A 13,253-nucleotide genomic window follows, 5' to 3' on the forward strand; every position below is an offset into this window, starting at 1 on the left:
GAAAAAATCTCTTGGGAAGACAGGTGGACAAATGGCAGCATGCTGGCAGAAGCAAAGACCACCAGCATTGAAGTGATGCTCCTACGCCATCAACTCTGCTGGACTGGCCACATTGTCGAATGCCGGATCACCATCTCCCAAAGCAGTTACTATATTTCCAACTCAGCAATGGAAAATGGAATGTTGGTGGACAGGAAAAGAGATTTAAAGATAGGCTTAAAGGCAACCTTCAAAACTGTGGCATAGACACCGAGATCTGGGAAGCCCTGGCCCTTGAGCACTCTAGCTGGAGGTCAGCTGTGACCAGCAGTGCTGTGGAATTCGAAGAGTCATGAATGTAGGGTGAAAGGGAGAAATGTGCCAAGAGGAAGGAGCGTCAAGCCAACCCTGATTGGGACCACCTTCCATCTGAAAATCGATGTCCTCACTGAAAAAGAACATGTGGGTCAAGAATAATTGAGTGAATTATGCTTGATGTACTATGTCATTTGGTTTCGTTGAGTATTGTTTTGATTGAGTTTAAAGCTGCTGTTTTATATTTTTATGTTTTATTGAATTGTGCTTTTATTTGGATTGTTATATTTAACTATGTTTTATTTTAATTATGTTTTTGCTTCATGGATTGTTTTGTATTGGCGTGTATGGACATTTTGTCCCATATGTAACCCCCTTCCGGGAGATGATGGCGGGGTATAAGAATAAAGTTATAATAGGGCTCCACAGTCACCTTTGTATCTACCGCCAAGACACTACACTTGGAAGGCCATTATACTCAGACGTTGAGGGATCGCCTAAGTAAATACGGTAAGTAAGCAAGTATGATGCTCAGAGCTGATAGATTTTGCCTGCCTTTCATTCCTTCAGCTGTGCAACCAGGGTAAAACTGCAACCAGTAACATAGTGTAGCAATAGGATGTTGAGTGTAAAGATTAAATATGCATTAACATGTATGATATAGTGTGAGAGCCAGCATGATGTAGTGGTTTGAGCTTTGGACTGCAATTCTGGAGGCCAGAATTTAATTCCCTGCTCAGCCATGGAAACCCATTGGATTACCATGGGCAAGGCACACTCTCTCACCCCCAAAGTTAGAGTTGTCATAAGTTGGAACCTATGTTAGAGTTGTCATGAGTTAAAAAGGACTTGAAAGCATACAACAATAAATAATATAATATTACATAATACATATATATTAAATTGCAATAAGCAATTAAAAATAACAAATCTAGCCACAATAAAAAAGTTTGGATTGGAGTTGTGAAGAAATGGATTTGCCTAGAAACTGTCTGTTATTGAAAATTGAACCTCAAAAATATGAACCCCAGAGTTCATGGCTCCATTGGGACAGACAGTGAACACACATTGACCTTTGCCATAATTCTAAACTAACCTTCAATGAACTTCTCCTTGTAATGTTGTAATGTTGCTGAACCTTTCCACACACCCTGGACCTCAAGGGATAGCCACACATTTGGCATAATCCCTTTGCAATACTCTGGAAAAGTCACATGGAACACATAATGGGTCACAAAAATTATCATAATGTCTGATTTTAACCTGGGAACATTCTTCATTTATAGTGTTGCCAGACCCCCTTCCATGAGGTCTTTATTATACATGCCGACACCCCAAGCACCTTTTGTTTACTTGACCGGAACCCATTGTATTAATTGGAGCTGAGATATTAAAACCCATTTCAGCCCATGATTCTTTCCAATCGTATCCCTCTCCTGGGTAGATCAATAAATGGACACACGGCTTCAAAATAATCCAGTGATAGTTTATTAAATTTCCTGTCACACTTGAAGTCAACCAGTGATGACAATGGACAAAACCCCAGACCAACCAGACAGTGGAGCTTAACTGGGCACATTTTGGACCAATCAGAATCCATCGCAGTAGTCTTGACTAGCTGTCAAACTGCTATAAATATTTCTGTATGCATTGAGGGATGTCAGTCTTTGGGAGCCCATTCTCCTTGGCCAAAGATAATAAATTTCTCTGATTTTGCCTTCACTGCACTTATGTCTCATTTGATCCTTTGGGAACTAGGCAATCTGGGCCCTGAATCCACAGTTTTAGTGGAGATGAAATTACATAACAATTAAATTAGATAATACAGTACTAGGAAAAAAGGCAAGATTGTGTAGTGGTTGCAGATTAGGATTCAAATTCCTGCTTGGACATAAATCTGCCCAGAACACCTGAATGATAGAATCACCTTAGGATTGTCATATGTTGAGGATGACTTGAAATCACGAAAAAAATTAACCGAGTTACTATGAGAGCTTCATGGAAATAGCATTTTCTAAACAGGATGTCAGTACTCAGAAAGCTTTTTTTCTGGGTGAGCCCTAGTGAGTGGAGTGAATGCTTGAAGTAGTGGATACTGAAAGAATGATTAGTCAGAGACTGGGAAACAAGTTGTGTGTTGTCAGATTGTCATCATAGCAATAAAGGAGAACTGAAATGTATGGCATGGAGCTTTGAGGATTATTAACATGTTTCTGTTCTGCATAGACACCAAATGACACGAGAGATTTCAGTTCACTGAGCCATGTAAAATTACAATATTGTCAATATTCATACATTATATAAAGTATACATGCATGTATTTATGAAAAGACCACACCCTAAAATACCACCCCACTCCTCTTTTCCTCCTTGTCATCTGTCTACCTGGATGTTGCTGTTTTTAGCAGTAGCAACACTGGGACTATTGTGAAGCAGGGCTGAAAAACACATATACATTCAGTGTCAAATTGCAGCAACACTGTCTGTAATAATGTGGGAGTTGGTCACTCTAGTCAAGGTACTCTCAATCTTAGACTGATGCCAGTCTGGAGACCAATTAGCACAACTGTAAGCATTTGGCACTGGGCATAAAAATGCTTAGTGTTCTTGAAAAACCAAGGCAATAAGTAAACTTCTACCTTATTGCTTGTCAAACTCAACAAAAGTCTTGTTGCATTTTCAATGAGCATTTGTAGACTTCAGATGCATGAAATGTTATGTAGAGTTTCAGGAATATATACTGTACATATAGATAGGTCAAATGGGAACTTTGATGGGTTTGAGGGGCAATTTTAAAAGATGGCAGCCTCTGCAGTAGTATTGCCTCTCTTGTTAAAAGTGTTCATTTTCATTAAAACATGGTGCATACCAGCCCTGCCCTTTATTTTAAAGGTGAATTACACTTCACCTTATATGAAAAAGGAATATTTTTCCAAAAATGCCTAGTAGCTTCAAGTGCTGCAAAAACAGGAGAAAAATGGATAGGAGCTTTTAGATTGTAGATCCCTGCAGAAAGCATAGAGATGTACAAAAAGGTTATGTCAGAATAATTTTTTAGTCTTTAAGATGCTACAAAACTCTTTGTTGCTTTTGCTGTAATGGAAATAACATGTCTCTAGCCTCTGGAAATCATTTTTCAGATGCAATGAAACATAGACCACATAGCCTGAAAACAAAATTTAACCAGCGTCTAGTCTTCTGTGATGTGAATGGGCCATGGGTCTGTTGCCACCAGCTTGACTTTCTCCATGCCAGTCACTTTGCATTTCCATCAGGAAACTATAAAAGCAGCACATTGGGTCAGTTGAGGAAACTGATTTGGCAGAAAATTTGGGACTTTGGAAAGAGAAAGAAAATACAACAGATACTTTTTAATGTATGGAATTAACTGGACCAAAGAATGCACTGATGGCTTGGATGGTTGTTGTTTTTTTTAAAAAAAGAATTAAACCCAATCATAGATGATACATCTTTTAATTATGTAGTAGCTATTCCTTCCTTAAGGCCATCCTAGGAGAGAGCAGCGTTTGTTCCTCTCCATCTTCCTATGTTTATGAGCTTTCAAGGGCAAAGCAGTTGGCTGGCCAGAAGTGGAGAGAGACGGACTAGATCAGGGATGGATAATCTGTGGCCCTACAAATGCTGTGCCTAGCCGTTGGGGAAGGATATTAATGGTTGAGGAGGGACATTCACTTTGAGTAGCACTGGCAGAAGGAATCCCCACATACAAACAGCCAAGGGGTTTAGCAAAAATCCCCAAACACCCTGTTCAACCCTCAAGCAAGGAATCAATTCACCCATCTATAAGTAACAGAGTCACTGTAAAACAGTGCCCCCAAGTCATTTCTCAGAGAAGCAACACAGAAAGATACCATAGTTAATGGTATCAACATTTTCCAGGAAAGGCATAGACTCCCTGTCTAGTTCTTGGCTTAAGTTATGCAAAAGGGAGACTAAAGCCATCTCCATTCTACACCCAGGGCTGAAGTCATGAAGTCAAGTAAGACCCATTGAAGCTAGAAGACCATCGCATGCTCTAGAAAGGGATACTCAATTTGTTATTGTTGTGTGCCTTCAGGTCATTTCCAGCTTACGAAGACCCCAAACTGAAGCTGTCATGGTTCTGTTGTGAGCTTATTTTGCCATGTTTTGTTCAGATGGTGTTTCTATCTATCTTCCTCTGAGTCTGACCTGCCCAAGATCACCTAGCAGGCTTCCATGGGCAAACAGGGATTCAGACCCTAGTCTCTACACTCTCTGCCATACCCTCAAACTGGTTCTTATGGATATGGGAGGCTGGCAAGTAATACTACAGTTTGGTTACATTTATTAACATTGTTCTATAAAGGAACCCCTGTGGCGAAGTGTGTTAAAGCACTGAGCTGCTGAACTTGCAGACCGAAAGGTCGCAGGTTCAAATCCTGGGAGCGGAGTGACCACCCAATGTTAGCTCTAGCTTCTGCCAACCTAGTAGTTCAAAAACATGCCAATGTGAGTAGATCAATAGGTATCACTCCGGTGGGAAGGTAACAGCGCTCCATGCAGTCATGCTGGCCACATGACCTTGGAGGTGTCTATGGACAACGCCGGCTCTTCGGCTTAGAAATGGAGATGAGCACCAACCCCCAGATTCAGACATGACTGGACTTAACATCAGGGAAAACCTTTACCTTTACTTATAACACCCTCACCGCAGCCTCTCTTGGGCAACCCAGATGTCTACCTAGCCATAATAAAGCATTCACAACTCTTTTTACTTGTTCAATTAGCCCTTCTCTGAGTTTTATGTCAGGAAGGACAGGAACCCAACATGCATGTGGTGGCTCTGCCAAGATTCTTCCACATGCTCAAGTGATGCAAATTAAAATATATCTAATAACAAGATAAGCATGAGCCAAGATTACATCCACTGGACCTGTCTCAATTATAGCATGAAAATCACAGTACACCTTAATTATTTGGTCTGCTAAGCTTTACACAAATTTTCTACAGCAGGCTGCTAAGTGTCTGGAGTCTTTTCTTGTGGGAAAAAGGGCTGCAACCTCCTCAAATAGCTCTGCTGAATAACACTGTGCAGATGAAGAGATAGCAAGAAGGATAATTTCTTCACTGCCACCATCACATTGCCACAAATTTCCTAAGAAGCCCTAATGTGTGTTTGGCCAGATTTGCTCTGAGTTTTTACCACTGATGCTCTAGTCTCTGTTCCACACACTTAATCTCTACCAACTCCTAAGGAAGACAGGGACTCACTTGGCTCTGTATAAGAGGTAATTCAGGATCAACTACATCCACTGCCCTGATGATCTCGCCATTCCAGATATGAACCAGGACTTCAAGAGGATCATCAGTCAAGGCAAACTGATGAAACTGATGAAAATAGTCAGATCCAAGACGCTAATGTAATTGGACAATCTCTTGCTGCCTTGACTGGTGATCCACTTGACGGCCTGGTTTATATCTGATTTCCATTTGGATGAACAAACTTGTAGATCTATGCTGTTAAATATGTTAGAGGAAGTTGCTGAGGCAGATTTATCAGCTTTCCCCCTTTCTCTCTGCTTTTCTGTTGATGAATAAAAGATTCTGGAGGCAGTTGCTGTTTACCTTCTCTTTTATAGGGAGGCACATATAGCTAGAGCGGAATCTCATTTTTTCCAGTCATGCCTTTATTGGATTGTTTGCTTCACACATCTAATATTGATAACCATTTTTTCATACTCCTGCATCATTTCCCCAATGTTGAATTTGCTAAATAAACATCCAGGCAGACAGAGAACAAGGAGGAAAAGTGAAGGCTGTGTGAGCACAAAAAGTCGTTGTAAAAAAAGAAGCTTATTTGCCAGAGGCTTTGATAGTCTCTGAAAAATAAGCTCCTTTTTCGTATGTCTGCATAAAATAATATCGTGTTAAAGTGGAGTAGATTTTGAAAGGTTTTAACTCTTGCTATATTTCATGTTATTTTCTTGTGTAAAATACCTATAGCTTTAATTTGGAAGGATTTTAAATTGTTTCTGTTGTATGCAACACCTAGATCCTGTTGTAGAGAGCAATGTAGATATGTTTCAATAAACAATAAAATAAATAAACATCTGGCGGGCCACACTATTCCCCTATTGCAGGGATGTCAAACTTATTTTCATTGAGGGCCACATCAGCCTTATTTTTGCCTTCAAAGGGTCATTAATTCCATGGATCAGTGAATACCGAAGACCAACAATACACACACACACACACACACAGCAATTAGTTTTTACCATTTGGGTCCCCTGATGTTATTGAATTATAACTCCCATCCCTTTTGATTATCTGCCTTGTGGACTGGGGATAATGGGAATTGCAACCCAACAGCTCTTGTAGCTCTGGGAAAGGTTAGAGGACATTTTAAAGTCAGGCATCATATTAACAAACCTTGTATCTAAATCCAAATCCCACTATCCTGACTAAACTAAACAAACTGCAGTTTTCCAGATATTACTGTATCACAATCCCATCAGCCCTAGTCATGAAATCTAATGATGAGGAACATATATAGTAGTAGAGAGATATGTACTAAAGTTGTAATGGAAAACTTAAAAATTGATAAGAAATATGCTTAAAGATATCTTTGATTTTGATTTTTCATTACTGTTGAATTGTATACAATATGATGTTTAAGATATTGTAAAAGGAGGAAAGAACATAGACTTATACATTTTGATTGATAAATTAATGATGTAAATAATAGTAATAATAATAAAATATAAAACATGTATAAGTAGATAAAAGGTGTAGTAGAGGGATATGTAGTAAAGTTGTAATGGAAAGTTAAAAACTGATAAGAAATAAGCTTAAAGATGTTCTTGTTTTTGTTTTTTTACTGTGGCATTGTATACAATATAATATGTCTACGATATTGTAAAAGGAGGAAAGAATGTATACTTATATATTTTGATTGATAAATTAATTAAAATATTAAAAAAGGAACATAGGAGTTGTAGTCCAGCATCATACAATGACATAACAAGCTACATTCAGCCTGCGGGCCTTAGGTTTGACACATGTGCCCTATTGGATAGATTGTTGGCATTATCAGTGGAAGCACCACTTATGGCTAAATGAACTTAATCATTAAAATAATCATTAAAAAGGACTGTCCAGGTAGATGATGAGGAAAAATCTTACTTCAATGGAAAGGGATTAATTTATCCGTTTTTTAAAAAGAAAATCCTGCCACATATTAATTAAATGTACATCTCATAGTGTTTCAGCAATCTCAGGTTGGTGCCTAACAGGAAACTTCATTTAATGAAGAGACTACAGAAGAGATGACACAAGCACTGAATTATACTCCTATGCTACCATGCAAGAATCTCTAGGAAAAGAACTCAGCTTGTTAAGCAAGGATCTACTGATGTGATGGTGGATTTTGTTATAAAGAGAAATTTAATATTATGTCCTCTGTCTCACCCACACAGTAGCCAGAACAATTGTTCATAGACATGGCTTATATAACAACATACTTTTGGAACTACTGTTATTAGAGATTGGAAAGTAAGACTTAGGGGATAGAATTTTTTTCTTAATGGTAAAATGGATCTAGAATACATCTCAAATTTATTCTAATACAAAAAGGTACCCGTGTCTTTCCTCTTGAGGTCTTTTTTTTTTTTTTGAAGAAAAAAAGAAAACATTTTAAAGCAATTACTTATGTTTGGGACCCAATTCAGGGCCCTTCCACACAGCCTAGTATCCCAGAATATCAAGGCAGAAAATCCCGCACTATCTGCTTTGAATTGGAATATATGGCAGTGTGGACTCAGATAACCCAATTCCAAGCACAAATTGTGGGATTTTCTGCCTTGATATTCTGAGTTATATGGCTGCGTGGAAGGACACTCACTGATCTTGACACAGATGACCAGAAAGCTATCACCAAAATCTAAGACTCTGCATGCATTAACAGTCATAATAGGTTGATATAATCCTTTTTAAAGTTCAGATTTCAACAGAGATCTCATAGATAATTCTAGAAAGGAGGAATGCAGGCCAATTCTCCAGCATTTCTGGGTGGCTCTGTTATTATTTCTGAAATTATGATGATGATCGCACTAGGTGAAACAACAACACTACATGTACTGGTAAAATATGCAATACTCCATAATAACTTGGAGCACAGTAAAAATAATCTTTAGGAGTTAAAAAATTCTTAAACTACAAGCATATATATATATTAGTATCCCTGGTTTGGCAGCTACATGTACTCATGCCTAATCTAAAAGGTCCATCCTCCCAACAACCATAAACCTTTTTTTTAGTGTAGTTGTTTTTTATTCAAAAGAATCCTATCACATGCTGTGAGACAGAGGTTCTGTTATTGTATTTTGAGGGTAAAGACAGGATTGGGGAACCCTTGGTCTTCCAGATGTTGCTGAATTTCAATTTTCATCATCTTTAATTACTGATGTTAATGGTGAAGATGATGGGTACAGTGGTTTATCAACATGTGGATAGTAAAAGTTTCCCAACCCTTGGTTAAAGAGCTTGCCTTTTAAAGACAAGGCAAGTGCTGAAGGATTTGAAACACTTGAGTTATGCTGTTGTTAAGTGTCATCTAGATTTATGGCAACTCTATGAACGATAGACTTCTACATCAGCCTAACTCCAACAGCTCTGCTCAGCTCTTGCAGGCTCAGGGCTGTGGTTTTCTTGATCAAGTCTATCCACCAGAAATTGATCTTCCTTTTTTCCTATTGTCTTCCATGTAACCAAGCAATGTTGTTTTTAGTGAGTCATTTCATTGCATGATATGGCCAAATTACAGCAGTCTGTTTCATTATTTTGGCTTCTAGGGAAAACCCAGGCTTGATTTGTTCTAGGACATATTTATTGCACTCCTCTAGCACCACATTTCAAAGGAATTGATTTTCTTCCTATTTGCTTTCTTCACCGTCCAGTTTTTACAATCACACATAGAAATGGGAAATACAACAGCATGGGCCATCCTAACTTTACTTCTCAATTATATATCGTTATACTTCAGGTCTTGTCTAATTCCTTCATAGATACCTTCCAGGTCCTGAACTACTTCTGATTTCTCAACTGCAGTCTCCATTCTGATTAATGACTGAGTCAAGATATGGAAAATGTCAATTTTTTTCAATGTCATTATTGTTTGCTTGAAAGTTATATAAATGTTCTGTGATCATTATTTTTGTTTTCTCAGCTGTAAATCTGCCTTTGCGCTTTCTTGCTTGATTGTCTTTACTAAAGACCTCGTCACACGTACCAATTTAGGCGTCCTAGGATGCTTGCCAGCCAGTTGAAGGACAGATGGGCATGAGGTCCATCACACGATGTTCCTCAACTTCCAGCGGAGGCCCTAACTGGCATGGAAGTGTCCTAGGATGCTTCCTTGTCAACACGGGAAGGCTCCCATGTTGTCCTGGCTCCAATTGAGCCAGCACACTTCCACCCTAGTTGGGCAACGCTTCCCCAATATGATGGGGGAAGCTTCACTACTTGCTAGCAAAACAGCACCGGGGGGGGGGGGGGCTCATATGATAAGGTCCTAAGTATTCAGTATGTTCTACAAACAATATGGTGTCATTACATTGTTGCTGCTACTTTCTTCAATTTTCACACTGACTTTGAATCTAATCCTGCAGTTTGTATGATACATTCAGTAACCTGAAGCCAAAGCTGCATTCCAGAGTTGATGGCACCATTTTAGGGAAATGGGAAATGTGGGAAATGGGAGTATACTTCCTGGAGACTTGATCCTGCCATGCCATGCTGATGTTACTTCTTTGTTAAGAGATATGTAGTATCCTGAACTATATTCTTTTGGAACTAAGATGTTTTTACCTGTATGACCATCATCATACAAGATTGTGAGTAAACATATTTTTACTATTTTACTTTTCATGTCTCTGATGCTTATTTTATGTGCATGACTCTTTAAAGGGAAAGGAAGGCTGGCTCCTTTACCTTTTCTCACCTCTGCTCACATAAGCCCCTAGTCTTCTGCGTTTTGGCTACTCTACACCAATATCTAACCATATTGGTATCATAATCCTAACAGGTTATGAATATATTCCTAATAACAAACCTGTTTCTTGGGGATGAATTTCTTCTGTGTGTTCTGTTGTCTATCTGATTGGCCAAAAGGTTAGGAGCAGTGTGTCTCTGTGTGTGGATATCTGTATATATGTATGGGATGCTGGACAGCAGCTTGTCAGAAAATGAACAAATCAAAAGAAAGAAGCTGGAGAGAAAATATTACAAATCACCTATCTCCAGGGACATAGCTGAACTGTATGGAAGAAGCTGCAATGCCAAGCAGCTCCAAAAAAATCTGGGGTAAGAAGATCTTTAGTTCGTTTATCTTGAGTAAGGAAGCTGTTTAGTCAAGGTTTACATGGAGAAATATTTTCCATAATATTGACAGAACCCAGTACTTGTTATGCCTCACTACTAAAAATCCCTTTAAAATCCCCCTTTCCTCTAGAAATAGTATAGAACTGTTTGATGACTGACACTTCTAAAAGCCTTCAGTATTTATTACATTTGTCAGTGACCTAATGTGGTGCTTGTAGAGGGATTTGGGGAGTTATGGTTCAGAGATATCACCTTTCCAAGCTCTGATTTGAAAGGCTAGATGCACACTCTTTGCATTAATGATCCCAAAGCTGTGTAAACAATCATTTCTCAAATACCACAAAATATTTTCCAGAGCTTTGAATAGACTGCTCTAGACTTAGGGTCTTACCAGAATGGCCATGGTAGCAGTGGATTGGATTCTGTGAATTGGAACCCTTAAAGTGTGTCTTTTTATCACTTCAAGCATAATGGGTTTTGGAAGAAATATCCACACACAGTAGAGTTTCAGGTGAGACTTACTTGTAGGGAGAATAAGGTACTGGCTTGACTTGGAAGTGGCAGTGTAGTGACTGAAGAAGGAGCTGGATGTTATTTGTCTTGGAGTGCATCTGCAATTTGACCCAACTTGAACTGCCATGTCTATGGAATCATGGGAGTTGTAGTTCCACAGACTCCAGAGCCGACCCTGGGTATTTTTCAAGTGTAGGCGAACAGAATTTTGCCCCCCCCCCAAACCAATCACTGAAAAATAAAAGTGTTGGATAAGCGAAAATGCTGGATAATAAGGAAGGATTAAGGAAAAGCCTATTAAACATCAAATTACATTAAGATTTTACAAATTAAGCACCAAAACATCATGTTTTACAAGAAATCAACAGAAAAAGCAGTCTCGAGTGCGCCCCCATATGTTTTGCGCCCGAAGCGACTGCTTAATTCGCCTCATTGTTGGACCGGCCCTGACAGACTCTTTAGCCCTCTTTGCCAAAGAATATTGATGCCTCAACAAATATAATTCTCATGATTCCATGGGATTGAGTCATGATAATTCAAGTGGTGCCAAATTGCATTAATTCTACAATTAGATGTACCCTTGTTCTGTCCCACTGTAGCTTCCTACCTAATGGTGCTGTAGAGAAAGCCCTCCCATTGCCAGTACTGAAGAATGGTTCACCTGCCAGTCTAGCTGGCAACAGGTAATGGGAAGAGACGGCATCTTGTTCTTCACTATAACCAACAGATGTTTTGTGTCAGTCCTTGCTCAGTTGAAGGTAGGTGGAAAGCAGCATGGCTGAAGTTATTAGTGATACCATCTACTGGACAAACACAGCCTGTCAAAGAAATTCCCTTTTTGACACAACCCTCTCCTAGTTTTCATCTGTCACTTTGGTCTTATCTGTGCACAGAAGAGTAGCTTTGTCTTTAATATTAATAGAAATGGTTGTCATTTGTGCTTCTGCCTGGAGGTGATATTGCAGCCCTGGCTCTAAAGCTAAGCAGGTGAAAGCACAAGGATAAGGGGCAGACGACTGGTTTGGCAGCTTCTTATCTAGCTGCTTAGTGGTGCCACTAAAGACAGTTTCACTCAAGACACTGGACGAATGGCCACATCTACTCCCAATGCTATGAAAATAGGAAAGAGATCTAGCAGGACCTTTGACACTGACTATTTTAACATGAACTTTCATGGAGATCAAGCCACTTCTTCAGATGTACTGATGGAAGGATACTAAAGCCATTTAAGCACAGTTATGGAAGCAATATAGCATGTAACAGGATACAGAAAGATGCAAATTGTAACCTGGACATATAATATGAGCTGTGTAAGATAATACAAAAGCCTTTCAAATGGCTGGTTTATTGGGAAGCCAATCAATTTTCTTGCCAAAAGTCAACTTTCATGTAAACAAAACCTTCACTGAGATTTCTTTTCCTATACAGACAAATGTGAGCACTTGTGTATTAATATTTGTAGTGTACCAAGAAGCCATTATCTCTTTTTATTGTACTGCTAATGGATTTGTATTTGTGAATATATCCAAATTAATTTGTTTTATTTCCTAATTTAAGTTTGATTTTTTTTAAAAAAAATTGAGAACTACTACTTGTAAGTCAAAGGTTGTGGAATGAGAAAGTAAATGTATCAGAGTATCAGTATTTCAAGTTTTGTGGATGTATAACTTCTGATTTACAAATATCTTTCTGTATTCTGTTACATTCTATCCCAATCCCACAATTGTGTAACTAGGCTTAAATCTCAGTGGCTTTAACTTCACTCCATCAGTACATCTGAAGAAATGGATTGAAGGTCATATGCTCATACAAATAAATTGGTCTGAAAGGTGCGGCTTGGTTCCAGGCAAACACTTTTTTTTTTAAAATAAATTTTTATTTTTTAAAACACAAAAAAAATACATACCGTAGACATACAAAACATTTACAATTCCCACCACCAACACGAGGATTGTTTTCTTTTTACATATTTGTTTCTTTATGAGACAATTTTTATATCTTTATCTCTATCCATTTCCAACCTATATACTATATAACATTTGTATCTTATTTCTTATGGCTTGATCTCCAGATTGATTCATGATATA

This window comes from Anolis carolinensis, chromosome 2, assembly GCF_035594765.1.
Source record: "Anolis carolinensis isolate JA03-04 chromosome 2, rAnoCar3.1.pri, whole genome shotgun sequence".
In the NCBI taxonomy this organism is placed as follows: Eukaryota; Metazoa; Chordata; class Lepidosauria; order Squamata; family Dactyloidae; genus Anolis; species Anolis carolinensis.